At 36.9% G+C, this 14,226-nt stretch overlaps 1 pseudogene; it reads left to right on the forward strand.

The window, feature by feature from the left end:
* The first annotated feature begins 12,052 nt into the window (after nt 1-12,052).
* LOC103738153 lies at nt 12,053-12,933 on the forward strand (annotated as a pseudogene).
* The last annotated feature ends 1,293 nt before the right edge of the window (nt 12,934-14,226 follow it).

A 14,226-nucleotide genomic window follows, 5' to 3' on the forward strand; every position in this document is an offset into this window, starting at 1 on the left:
AATGACATGATTTCCATCCCATCGAGAGGACTTTAAGTACAATTAGATAGCTGTTGATTACCCTTTAAATAAAAGTGCCACTACTGCACCGATAGGGATAGTTTCCTGTGCCTCTCATTGTTGTTATTAGACTTTTGAGCTGGGTTGGACCCTTAATTGATTTTCTCCTTTAGCAGCTTTCATAGTATCCTCCAGAAATATGAGAGCTAGTCTTTAGGGAGAAGGCTTCCAGATCGGTTCTAGTTCCCTTTCTCCATGTCCTGTGTCTGAAGTATGTTTTGTCTTCAGCAATAAAATATTTTAAAATATACTTCATCATTTGAAAACTCTCTGTTTGTTCCTTGCTCCAATTTTTAATTATATTGATTATGGCCATTTTTTTATTTCTAGAATTGCTTTAGTTCTTTGTATTTTCTAGAAACTTACCCTTTGTCAGATGTATACCTGATAAAGATTTTTTTTTACTTTATAGAGGCTGCTTCTTTACTGAAATGATGGTGTCGTTTCGTTCACAGATTCTTTGACTTTCGTGAGGTCCCATTTATCAATTAGTTGTCTTAATGCTGGGCTAATATGATCTTTTTCAAAAAAGTCCCTTGCTGTGCCTATAAGTTCCTGTGTATTTCCTACTTTCTCCCCTATCAAATTAAAGGTACCAGATCTTATGTTCAGGTCCTTGATCCATTTGGAGCTGAGGTCTATAGAGGGTGATAGACAGGGATCTAGTTTCATACATGTAGCTATCCAGTTCGAATAGTACCATTTGTTGAACATGCTATCTTTTGTCCAATGTGTAACTTTTGGCCCCTTTGCCAAAAACCAGGTGAGCGTAAGAGCATCAACATAAACCTGGGTACTAAATTCTATTCCATTGATCCACATGTCTGCTTTTAGACCAGTACCATGCTGTTTTTGTTATTATAGCCCTGTAGTCTCGTTTTAAATCAGGGATAGTGATGACTCCAGCATTTCTTTGTTTTTCAGGATTTTGGGAGGTGTTATATATTTTTACGTGTTTCCACATAAAATTTAAGATTTTTTTCAATTTCAACTTTCTGTGAAAATTTTAATGGTGACTGCATTGAATATGTAGATTGTTTTGGGAAATCTGTAGACAGATTTTTTTTAGTCAGAGAGCCAAGAGACTGCATCATAAGCATTTCAAACTTAAATATTATAATTAAGTGCTCACAATTAACCACAAACCCATGCTGTACATCATTATTCTAAGACAGCACATGAAGGTAAGTAGGTTAAGTTTTGATAGTGCATACAGGTTTTTTAAAGGGAAATTCTACCCAATTTGATACAAGCAAACCATTGTGTCCCACAATGTCATTTGGTGTGGGGCAATTAACTGGAGTACAGTTAATCCACCAAGAGCTGAGATCCTTAAAGAAGACCACTCCCCTCCTCCCAGCAGCTATCTGTTGCCAATCATTTCCCAGTTAGAATTCGGTGTTCCTATCTACTTCCCCAGTTCTATGCTAGGATTTTGTCTGGTTTGAGCTTACATGGGACTTAGACATGCTTTTCACTATTGCTGTGAGTTCATATGAGTAACTGACCAACTATCCCTTCAAGTCTGTTACCTTATGGTCATCCATGACCTCTGGTTCTTCCAGAGAATCCTATTTCCCCATCTTCCACAATGATCTCTGAGACTTGGGTGGCAGAAGTTTGACACAGGTGTCCTATTCAGGGATAAGCACTCTGCAGTCTCTTAGTCTCTGCACATTGGCCAATTGTGGGTCTGTATGTTAACCACCATCTGCTGCATGGGGAAGCTTCACTGCTGAGAGCTGAGAGATGCATTAATCTCTAAGTATAAGAATAAGCCATTCAGAGTTGCTTTAATATTATTATTAATATTGTATGAGTAATATGCTCATAAAATAGGAAAAATAATAGATTTTTCATTTCAACTCAATCTGCTATTTCCTAGATTTGGCCAGAAGTCCACCTTTCTAATTTTTTTCTAATCTTCTTGTTCTAGTTTGGTTTCTCTATTGCTGTGATATAACACTCTGACATAAAGCAACTTGGAGAGGAAAGATTTTTCTCCTACTCCGTGAGTTTCCTCTTCACTTCCTTGGTTCTTTCTTTTGCTGTACAAAGGCATCTTAGTTTAATGAGGACCTACTTGTTGATTACTGAGCTTAATTCATCAGCCCCTTTTATCCAATTTAGAAAATATTTTCCTACACCAAGACCTGAATTCTACCCTAGTAAGAAATGCCTTTTCTTCATACATGTATCTTCCTGAGAGGGATGGCTGGAATAGTTTGGGATGGGCTGAGCATCTCTTGGTATGCATGGCTATCTGGGACTTTCCACAGTCTAACAGTACCAGCTGACTTTCTTTGAAATGGGAATTAAAAAGGAAAGGAAATAAAATCTTTCAGTGAGTTAAGTAGTGGAAATGAAGAGGTCAAAACATGCTTATTTGCAGATTATATTATTCTACAGATGTTAAATAAGCATGTCCTCTGAATAACCAGCAACAGAGGGATTTATTCTTCTCTAGCTCATGCCCCCACTTTAAACTAGTTGAACCCTAAGACTCTCCATAAGAAGGGAGGGGCAGTGGGAGACAGTCACCCCCCCACCCAATCAATCAGCCTTAACTACATGAGGGGGAGGAACTAAGGGGAGACACCACTGAAGCGAGAGGAGAAGAGAGTGCTTTGCTATCTTGGACCAGAGGCCACAAATCTGCAAGTCTCAGCCAAGATGTAGGAAAAAAGCCCAAGGGTGTCTATACCTTGGTAAGTAACTTCTCACTGACATCATATTCTCTGTTATCAAGCACTAACAGAGGAATACTTTCGCAGTTGGTCATAAGGACAGCAGGAGGAGGGAGGGTCACAGTGGCCCTGGAAGACGAAAGCATGTGCCTCCCAGCAGTAATTTTTCATACAATGGACAAAAGATGAGGCCTTTCTCTCTTATAGGTATCCACGCATTTTTCTTGTTCTGTATTCCTGGTATTTGTCTCTAATATGACTTACAGAGCCTGTTTCTTTTTTTGACACCAATGGGAAGACTAAGTGTCCAAGTATGTGAGCCTATTAGGCTCATGTTTTTATTCAAACCCCTGAAGGGATTTAAAAATTAATAAAGGTAGCCTGCCCACTGCCTTCTGGGGATCTTTCAGTTGTTGCAAGTGGCCCTGAGACTCAGATTTGTTGTTGCTTTCTACCTTGGTCAGAGTTTCTTTTAGCAGTGGACAGTGGTTAATGCAGCAACTATGTTGAAGTGTTCTGAGCCAGAGACTGAGTGTTCATCCACAGATGGGCCATCCAGGCCATCATGCCTCCCACAAGGTTCTGAGAACATCATGGAAGAGGGTCAGAAAGAATGTAAAAGCTGGAGAATAAGGAGGAATGCCATGAAAGGCTGACTTCTGGAAATAACATGGCTGTTGCTCACATGAACTCACAGCACAGCAGCTGTGGTTACCTGCACACGGATTAAGTCAGTTAAAATTCCAACATGGATGAAATAGGAGCTCCTGGTGGTATACACTTGCTGAGGAACTATTGGCAGTTTATGACTTCTGATTAAGAGCGAGTCATTTTTCTTTGGTTATGTTGGCATTGCAGGTTTCCCATGCCCCCAGAGGATGACCCCAGACTGATAACACATATAGGCAGCACTAAAGCTATTCTTACCAACCAATCCCATGGATATGTAGTTGGATGCCTTCTTGCAACATTACAGGTGCTCTGCCAGAATGCATGCACACATGGAAAATAGCAGTGACACTAGTTAGGCTGGACAGGCTCCAGCGAATGAAGTCACACTAAGGGACATGTGTGTCACAAACTTGACTCAACGGGCCTTAACATATATAACAGAATGCATAAAAATCCTATGAGTGGGCTACAGGTGTTGCAGACAGGGAAAGGGGTCTAAATACAATTAAACTGTATTGTATGAAATGCACAAAAATTCAATAATATATCAAAAATAAAGTAAAATAAAAATACAAACACACAGAAAATAATTTTGCAATTGATTTTTTAATAAGTATGCAAATGAATGTTTGACAAGGTTCCATGTTGTGGACAAACAAAATTGTGCAATTCTGTGAAAATTGGTCTAGATGTACCTATATAGTTTCCTTAAACCTCGGTGGTTTCCAAGAGGTCTTTGCTTTGCTTTTCTCTTCTGTAGTTCTTTCTAAACTTGTGCCTGGAATCAAAGAAATGAAGGACACATACAGTGACCATATATGTCTGGAAGTACCTTTCTGTGAAAAATCAAGTAATATTTTTACTACACTGGAGTTTAAGTGTCTCTTGTATATGCATTAATATTTTTCAATATTCTGCTGAGGAATTGTTATGAGTTGGTATAACCATTTACAGATGATCATGAGTCTGAGAACTCATGGAATTCATCACATTTTCAGGTAAAAGTTGATATTGAGAACCTAAGAATTTTTCATTTCTAAATTTGTGTTCACTTTTATACCTTAGTTTTACGAGAATAATTCTCTTTTACTATAATATACTTGCTTCGTTCAAGAAGATATTTTGAAGCCAGAAGCACTCTTTATCTCTGTATAAAAATCTACACTAATTATTGGATAACGGCAGTGATACTGTGGCATGCTAGCACATCCCATTTGGAAAAAGTCAGCTATTATCTCAGCATGTGCGGTATCAGGTGCCCTTTGCAACAGCTAAGGCATCATTTGAACCATGGGTTAATTTTTCAGGGCAAACTGGTATTCTGACTTTCCTCACTCTTTTTATTAGACACAACCAAGCTACTTTCCAATGATGAAGCTGTAAGAAGCTTCTACTGCCATCCAGAAGAGTTAAAACATGAGACCATAGGCAAAGAATGAAATATACTTAGCATATAACACTGTTCAGAGCAGGACAAACAATAATGCAATAAATTTGTTTGAGAATAAGTTAACATTTGGAGATGACGATAGCGTACTTCCCAAACATAGACTGTCCATGTATACTGACTACTTTCCTACAGTGTATTAGTATAGGTTATTTTAAATGGGTCTGACATGAAAATTATTACAAGATTAGGATCTGAATTAATATCCTACCTATAATTTTGTAATTGTGATTTTGTAGTTACAAAATATCAAAATTTAATACACTGCTTGGAACTTTTCATTTGAAAATAGAGGAAACATAGTAATCCTCTAAACAGCAATGAGAGAAAAATCCTTTTAGAAATTCCAACACCTACTTCTACCACTCAAATTATCTCTAATATTGAAATGAACTTATTTGTAGAGATTCAGTAAAGTGTCCACATGATTTGAATGCAGGATTTACCTAACAAGTTTGAAGATACTGACTGATTTAAGATTTATTCATTCCTACTAATGCTGTTATACATGCTCATACTTATTGGACTAAAATACTCTCACTTCAAGTTATTTTATGTTTTGTTTAGTCATTGTTTCTTTTCATCATTTTCTTATTATCAATCCAATTTGTCTTAAACTTGCTTCCTTCCATTTCTTCAAAGTCCAACGTACCTGTATTAAACTGGGACTTTAATACTTCCTGAATAGGAAATGCTATGAAACCTACTTAATCTTTCTCATATTCTGATTGTCCATTCATGCAATGGTCACAACAAGTTATATCTGTAAAAATTACATATTTTAGAAAATTCATTAAACTAAATTTTAATTTTTAATTTTCTCAGTTACATTATTTGACAAAAATTCTCCAGGCGGACCATTTCAGCATCTTTTCTTACCTTATTATTTTTGATGAGAATTCATTTAAAAAGTCTATATTTACAGGAATTAAAATTGAATAAGATGTTTCCCCAAAAGAAAGAGAACAAAGCACAGAGCATGAATTTCTGTGAATAAAATTTTAGGAGTAAAATTTGGGATTGCATCAGCATCTGTTTTCTTCTTCTTTATTTACCTTAATATTTATGACTTTTATTATTAATAAATTATTTGGAAACAATATTTGCTTAACAGAGCCTAATTAAGAAAGAGGAGTATGTTGGTATAAAAAAACACAGAAGTTACTTTAGAAGATTGTTAAAACTGAGATTGAAAAGCCTGACACACAAAAAAAGGGACCGGCACTATGAAAAAAGAACACACCCCTCTCATCATCACCTTTAAAAGGTAAAGGCAATCCACTAGAAACTAGAAACGTGAAAGGTGAATTCTACTAGGCATATGGCACAGAACAACCATAGCTATGACCGAAAACTCAGCTATCAGGTAGGTGCCAAATAAAGTCAAGTGATTTGGGGGTAATTTTGACCTCTATGTATTTTCTGCCCCAGATCTAAGTGTTTTGTTTTTGTTTTTGTTTGTTTTATTTTATTTTGCTGCTGTAATATCAACTACAAAACAGTAACATCTCATAGGCAGGAAAGATTGCAGTGGTCAGATAGTGGCTTTTCTGTTGCTGTGATAGAAACACTGACCACAGCAATTTATAGAAAGAAAAAAAAAAAGAGTTTATTTGAGCTTACAGTTCCAAAGGGGCAAGAGTCCACATGGTGGGGAGGCATGGCAGCAGAGGCAGCTGGAAAAGGAGCAGAAGCTAGGCTCTGCATCCTCAATCAGGTACAGGAAGCAAGAAAGCAACTCAAGATCTAAGAACTCTCTAAGCCAGACCCCAGTGACGCCCTTCCTCAAGCATGACCACACCTTCTAAGACCTCCCAAAACAGCTCCACCAACTGGGGACAGAATTTCCAAATACGTGGAGCCTATGGGGGACATTTTCATTCAAACCACCACAGTTGTAAAGTGAGACAGAAGAAAGACATGAAGTACAAAGGAAAAAAAAAATTAAGACCTACTTATAAAAGAACAGAGACTGAATTAACTGGAGTTACCTGGCAAATGTCATTGTAAGATCATCTGCTACTCTACTTATGAATAGTGAATAGTGTTCCAATGATTTATGCAGTAAAAGTAGCTATTAGTCAAGTAAATAATCTGTTACATGTGTAGTTAACAATTTAATAAAATTAACCAATTAAAAAGAACTTATTCTTTAGTTGTTGCCTAATTCATACCAAATGCTTCCATATAAGTTCAGATTGATCCACCACATTGAGTGACTGTCTATGCCTTCCACATGTTTTTTATTCCCATTTAATCACGTGATTATTGACAGAACTCTTAAGAAGAAATATAAACCAAAACTTGTTAAACTCTGATACCAATATTATAAACTGTGTGTGAGAAAATAAAGGATATGGGGGGTTATATGCGCAATTAAATTATTACCAGCCTAAAACACCTGCTGAATTTTAGTGCAAGTTTTATAGCAAGTTTATAGAAAAAGACCATAATAGATAGAAAAGAAAGAAATCAAAGCATATGACTAAAAACAAAAAACAAAAAAAACCTTCAAAGAATTAACAAGGAACAAGAGAAATATAAAATAAAAATAATAATTAACAAAGCTGCAATCCATTGCCTACTAGTAATGATTTGAATATAAATAAGTAAAACTCACTTATAAGGAAACATTAAGTGACCAAATGAATAAAAATTAAAATCCAACCTATTCTGTCTTCAAGATTCATTTTTAATTTAATTATTCATATAAATTTAAAATAAAATGATTGAAAAATTTAATCCTTACAATATTGAAAAATATCATTACTTACTGTACTCTACATCTGAAAAGCTATACTATAAGTCCAAACTTTCCAAGAAAAATTCATGATAAAATAATCAATTCAACAGGAAGCTACAGTAATTATGTATGTACATATATATATTCAACAGTAAAGTGCTCAAGTATATACCTTGAGTGTCACCCAATCTAAAGGATGAAACAAATATAAATATTCTGTTTATTCTTTACATCAATATTCTAATTCCAGCTACCAAATTCATTAGTGAATATATCATCCATATAATGTTAATAGGAAGACAGAGGATTTGGATACCCTTGTAGATTTAATAGACCTAACAAATACACAGAAGATCATCCCCAAACAGTAGAATACTCATTCTTTCTATATGCACATGGAACAATCTCTTAAACACATTACATGCCGATTATTAGTAAATTAGTCTGACAAAATTTAAGAAGATTGGAATCATTATACCTATTTGTCCAATTTTGATATTAAAAATAAATAATAACACAAAGAAAAATCATGAAAGTAGCAAGTAAATGGATGGAACTAGAATTGGTGTACCAAGTGAAGTAACACAGATTCAGAAAAACAAGAGCCACATGTTCTTTCTCATTTGTGGCTCTTAGCACCAAACCCTTATGTGTGAGTATATATATCCTGATGTAACATCGAAAGTCAAAGAAAAAAAAGGAACCGCAGAGGTGAAATGAAATAAAGATCCTGAGAGAGGGGGAGAGAAGGAAACAGATGTTACCAAGCTGGAAAAAATAAAAATGGGGGTGTTCAGCTGGGAAGGAAGGTGGGAAGGACATAGAAGGAACCATGGTGAAGGAGTAAAGGAACCATGGTAAAGAGAAGGGGAATAATAGGAGACATGTATTAACAAGGAGGAAATGAGGAAATGGGTATACTTTAACTGGAGAGGGAGTAGGGAGGTTAGACGGAGAGAGAGAGGAGCGATAAATAAAATTTAGGTAGTGTGGAAAGCCAGAGGTAAATGTATTAACTCAAAACCGCCCTGAAAAAATATACATATAATACCTGAACATGAGTACATGTATATTTGTGAAGGCTGCATAACAGGAAACCACAGTGCAAAACAGGAGAAATCTCCCTTCCAATTGCTGGTCAGGGTAATCCAAGAGACTCTAAATAACACAGGCTATTGGCACAACACTTGATTAACTTCCAGAACCTGAAAGTAAGACCCTATTACTGAAGGCAGGACATACTTTGGAAGCAGGCCTTGGAACTATAGAGCTGGAACTGATGTGGAAACCTCCTCCCTGAAGACCAGTTCTCAATCCAGCTGTAAAGCGTAATAATCAAGACAACTGGCACAGCAAACTGCCAGTATTGGTGCAGTAGTGACACTTTTATCTTGGAGGTAATCAACAGCTCTCTAATTGTTCTTGAAACTCTCTCAACAGGAGGGAACTCATGAGTGACTCTGTAAATATAGCCAAATATACATTGCTGGAGAGGTCATAGATTGTAAAGAAAATCCAATCTCTGTCATATCTCTAGACAAACGAAATTTCTTATTGTATGCCAAATGTGGATTCTTACATTTACAGACAAGTATACCATACACTACTCTTCAGAAAGCTTCTTTTGCATGAGATGGAGGCTATTACTGAGTTCCACAACTGGTCACACACAAAGAATATATGTCTGAGAGATTCCCTGCCCTAAGTGACACATCTATAGTGGTGCCCTACACCTGGGGCTCATAAAACATGGCAGACAGGGATAGAGAGAATGCTAATACATCTCTCAACTCTCACCAGCAAAGCTTCCTCATACAATACACAAAATAGGCAACAATGGGCAAGTTTTAGGGAATAAGAGGCTGCAGAATGTGTGTCCCTGGATAGGATTCTATATTAAACCTCACCCACCCGTGTCTCAGAGACCACTGTGGAAGGGAACGTGAAAATATTTTAAGAGCTAGGGTTGGTGCATGAGCATAAGGAAACAGAGGCAGTACACCCTCTGGGAACCTGCTTATATGAACTTGAAACCATGGTGACAGCAGGCACAAGACCTAATGTTCTGGCACCATATGTGCATTTCTCAGGGGTTTTCAGAGGCAATACATTTATATGTATAACTGGGGCCTGTATGGCAAGGAACACAGTGCCAGACAGGAGAGACCTTCCTTCCAGTGGTTGGTCAAAGTAGTTCAAGAGACTCCCAAAATAGCATGAGCTTTTGCCAGAGCTCTTGGTTATCTCCCAGAATTGGAAGGTAAGACCCTACTGCTGAAGACAGGACATACTTAGGACACAGGACTTGGAGTAATGGAACAGGAACTGACCTGGAAGTCTTCTACATGAAGTTCAGTTCCTGTAGTTCTGGAGGATTCTACACAAGCTGCTAAGGAAAGAAAATCAGTCAGTAGTCCAATCCAGATCTAAGGCCTAATAACCATAATAACTGGCACAGAAAACTACTTCTATTGGTACAATACTGGCACTGTTATCTGGGGATAATCAACAGTTATCTAATTGGAATTAAAGTCCTCTCAATGAGAGTGAACTCTGGATGGCACTGTAAACACAGCCAAATACACATGGCTGGAGTGGTCAGAGATCCTAGAGAAAATCCTATCTCTGTCATATCTCTAGACAAATGAAATTTCTTACCATATGCTAAATATGAATCCTTATATTTACAGACAAGTATACCATACACCACTCATCAAAGAAGCTTCTTTTTGCAACAGATGGAGGGTACTGCAGCATCCCACAACTGGTCAGACACAGAGAATCTGAGAGATGCTCAGTCCTAGCAGATATATATATGTATATATCTACAGTGGAACCTCTACACCTAGGACTCAAGGAACATAGCAGAGCTGGGGGTAGAAAGAAAAACTAGTGTATCCCTCAATTCTCACCAGTGAAGCTTCCTTATACAGCAGACTACAACACACCGAAAAGGCCACAACTGGACAATTTTTAATGGACTGCAGAATGTGTGTCCCTGGACAAGACTCCTATATCAAATCTCTCCCACTCATGGTTCAGGGACCATTGGGGAAGAAGAGGCAGAAATACTGGAAGAGCCAGGGTTGCTCCATGAACATAGGGAAGCAGAGGCTTTCACGCCATATGAAGCTTGCTCATATGAACTTGTGGCAATGGTGACATCAAGCACAGGAAGGAACCATGACAATTCAATCAAACGAGGGCCCAGAGTGGAGTATGGGAAATGGATGGCAGCCCTAGTCTGGGAACTATTAGAGACTGATTACTAGTGGATGAGGTAGAGTCTGCATTAGCAATGATCTGTAGATAGGCTGACTAGACTCCAGTGGATGAATTTGTTCTGAAGGACATCTTGGTACAAATGCTTGACTAAATAGGAATTAACATGTATGGCAGAATACATGAGATCTGGTGGGGGGGTGGGGAGCATGGATGGGAGAGGAGATCTAAATTTGTTCAAGACTTTTTTTTAAATGTTCATACTACTGAAGGAAATCTACATATTTAAGAAAATATGTATCAATATCATAATGAAAGCATTTATAAAAAAGAAAAATAATCATATGGAAACAAAGATAATAACAGAAGTAGAAGCATCACATTTCTGGGTTTCAACCTGCAATATAAACTATAGTAATTAGACAGTGTTTACAAGCACAAAAGCAAACGTGAAACAATAGAATAGAAATAAAGGTCCCCAAATAAAACTATACACTTATGCAAATCCATCTGGCCTGTGATTAAAGTGTTAATAATACAGGATCAAGAAAAGATAGTTTCTTCAGTGGATGGTGCTGTAAAAGCTGGCTAACCACAAACAGAAAGAAAACACATATCCCCTTTCCCAAATCATATACGAACTCAAATGGCCTAAAGCAAACACAGATCCTAAATCGTATAGCTACTAGAAGAAAACATGGGGCAGAGAAACTTCTTGACACTGGTCCAAAAGTGATTTTTAAAAATTACAAACAAAGCCCCATGACAGAAGGAAAATTAGACATGAGGGGTTACATCATACTAAGAAAACTTTCACACAGCAAACAAAATTCACCGGAGAGAAAAGGCAATTTATAGAATGAGGGAAATTACTGAAGAAACCATATATTCACAATGAGTTAATTTCTGAAATATATAAGGAACCCTGAAACTGAAGCAAAAGTTAAAACAGCACAGTTAAAAGTGGAAAATGTGTTGAGAAGTTAATTCTTCATTGGGATTAATATGCATATGCTCAAAAATTATATGAATGCATGCTTACCTTAATAATCAATAATTGTACAATGAAACCCAAACACTTTTGCCTGCCTGTTAACATTGCCGTTACAAAAAGAATGCACAATGTCCTGGCGTGACTCCGTCCTATGCATCTGTTATGAGGCGAGGTATTTAGTTATCTCCCTCCAGCCTCTCTCACAGCAAAGTGACAGCCTCTGCCTCATGGAAGACTCGGTGGACAAGACATGAGCCCTCTGAGGCCTCAGAACTATCTTTTCAGCTGTGAACTAAAGACTGACAAAGGCTATCACTTTAAGGTGGATAGTGATGAAAATGAACACCAGCTGTCATTAAGAACGGTCGGTTTAGGAGCTGGTGCAAAAGAGTTACACACTGTTGAGGCAAAGCAATGAATGATGAAAACAGTCCAATTAAAGTAACACTGGCAACTTTGAAAATGTCTGTACAACCATCAGTTTCCCTTGGAGAATTTGAAATTACACCACTTGTGGTCTCAAGGTTGAAATGTGGTTCAGGGCCTGTGCATACTGGTAGACAGCACTTAGTAGCTGTGGAGGAAGAAGCAGAGTCAGAAGATGAAGAGGAGGTGGAGGATGTAAAACTTTTAAGTAGAGCTGGAAAGTGATCTACCCCTGGAGGTGGTAGCAAGATTCCACAGAAAAAAGTAAAACTTGCTGATGAAGATGATGAGGACAATGATGAAGAGAAGATGATGAAGATGATGACAATGGTTTTGATGAAGAAACTGAAGAAAAATCTCCAGTGAAGAAATCTATCCAAGATACTCCAGCCAAAAGTGCACAAAAATCAAACCGTAGTGGAAGACACTTAAAACTATCAGCACAAAATTAAAAGGTCAAGAATCTTTCAAAAAACAGAAAGAAAAAGACTCCTAAAATACAAAAAGGACTTAGTTCTGTAGAAGACATTAAAGCAGAAATGTAAACAAGTATAGAAAACAGCTTTTCTCTTCCCAAAGTGGAAGCCAACTTCATCAATTATGTGAAGAATTCCTTCCAAATGACTGACCAGGAGGCTAGTCAAGATCTCTGGCAGTGGAGGAAGTCTCTTTAAGAAAATAGTTCAAACCATTTGAAATATTCCATTTTACTTCGGTTCTGTAACAGTTGATACCTGGTTGTCCTTTTCATAATGCAAAGTGAGAACTTCCCCTACTATGTTTGATAAATGTCCAGGTTTCATTGCCAAGAATGTGGTGTCTAAAATGCCTGTTCAGCTTCTAAGGGTGGAACTCCAACCGTTACTTGGTTTTAAGTATGTATGTGATGCTGTGATAAGCTGTAATAATAGTGGTGGTCAGACATGGAATAGTGGGATGACAAAAATATACATGTAAAATAAACTCAGTATTTAATTGAAGTAAAAAAATGCACAATGAAAATTTTGGTGAGCATATTAAAAAATCAGTCATCTCCATGGATGGGAGAATAAACTGATATAGAAACTATCAAACATATAATATAGGATGTTTAAAAATATAAAGTAAAATAGACCATGTGATATACCTATCTTGTATCTGGGTTTATAGCCAAATAAATAATAATAATAAATAATTATCTCATATCTGTAATTCTATGTCCATTTCGGCATTTCTTTCAGAAGTTATGATATGGGACAACACAAATGTTCAATAACAGATGACTGCACACAGAGAAAGTGCATTACATGCATACAATGAAAAGACAATCAGCCTTTAAAAATGAACATCTTATCATGTAATACATTGTGGATGGACTTGGAAGATAGTATGCTAAGTAAAGTTAGTCAATTATTAGAGAACAAGCAATGTGTTCCTCATATGAGGATTTAAAATTAGCCTAGGGTATAGGAGCAGAAAACAGAATCATGGTAACCAGAAGATAATGAGAGTGGTGTGTGGGGAGATCTTCAATGTTTATGGAATTTTAGTTATGCAAGTTGCATAAGTCCCAAAGATCTTCTGCACAATAAAATTCCCACAGTTAATAATAACTCACTGGGTACTTAAAATTTTATTATGAGAATGGATCTCATGTAAAATGTTCCTATTCACTGTCTGTCATACTTTTTCTGTCTCTCTTCATCAAATGAACTTTTACTTATCTGCAGGGACTCAACTTGGAAGCAACCAGAATAATTGGCTATGTATGTGCCATGTATGTGTACATACATAAACTGGAAATCAGCTCTCTTATTCACATAAAAAAGATAGTAGATTTTAGTAACTTTTTATTTAGCAAGATAAAACCCAGAACCACAGGAGTTTATATACAAATGGAGAGGAATAAAGACAAGTGTAGATATGATTGGCACATGATCAAGTCAAACATGGTGGAAGTTAATAATGTGGGAGCACCAGCAGTGCACCAACTTGG

The sequence above is a fragment of the Nannospalax galili genome, unplaced genomic scaffold, assembly GCF_000622305.1.
Source record: "Nannospalax galili isolate Female #2095 unplaced genomic scaffold, S.galili_v1.0 scaffold17, whole genome shotgun sequence".
Taxonomy (NCBI): Eukaryota; Metazoa; Chordata; class Mammalia; order Rodentia; family Spalacidae; genus Nannospalax; species Nannospalax galili.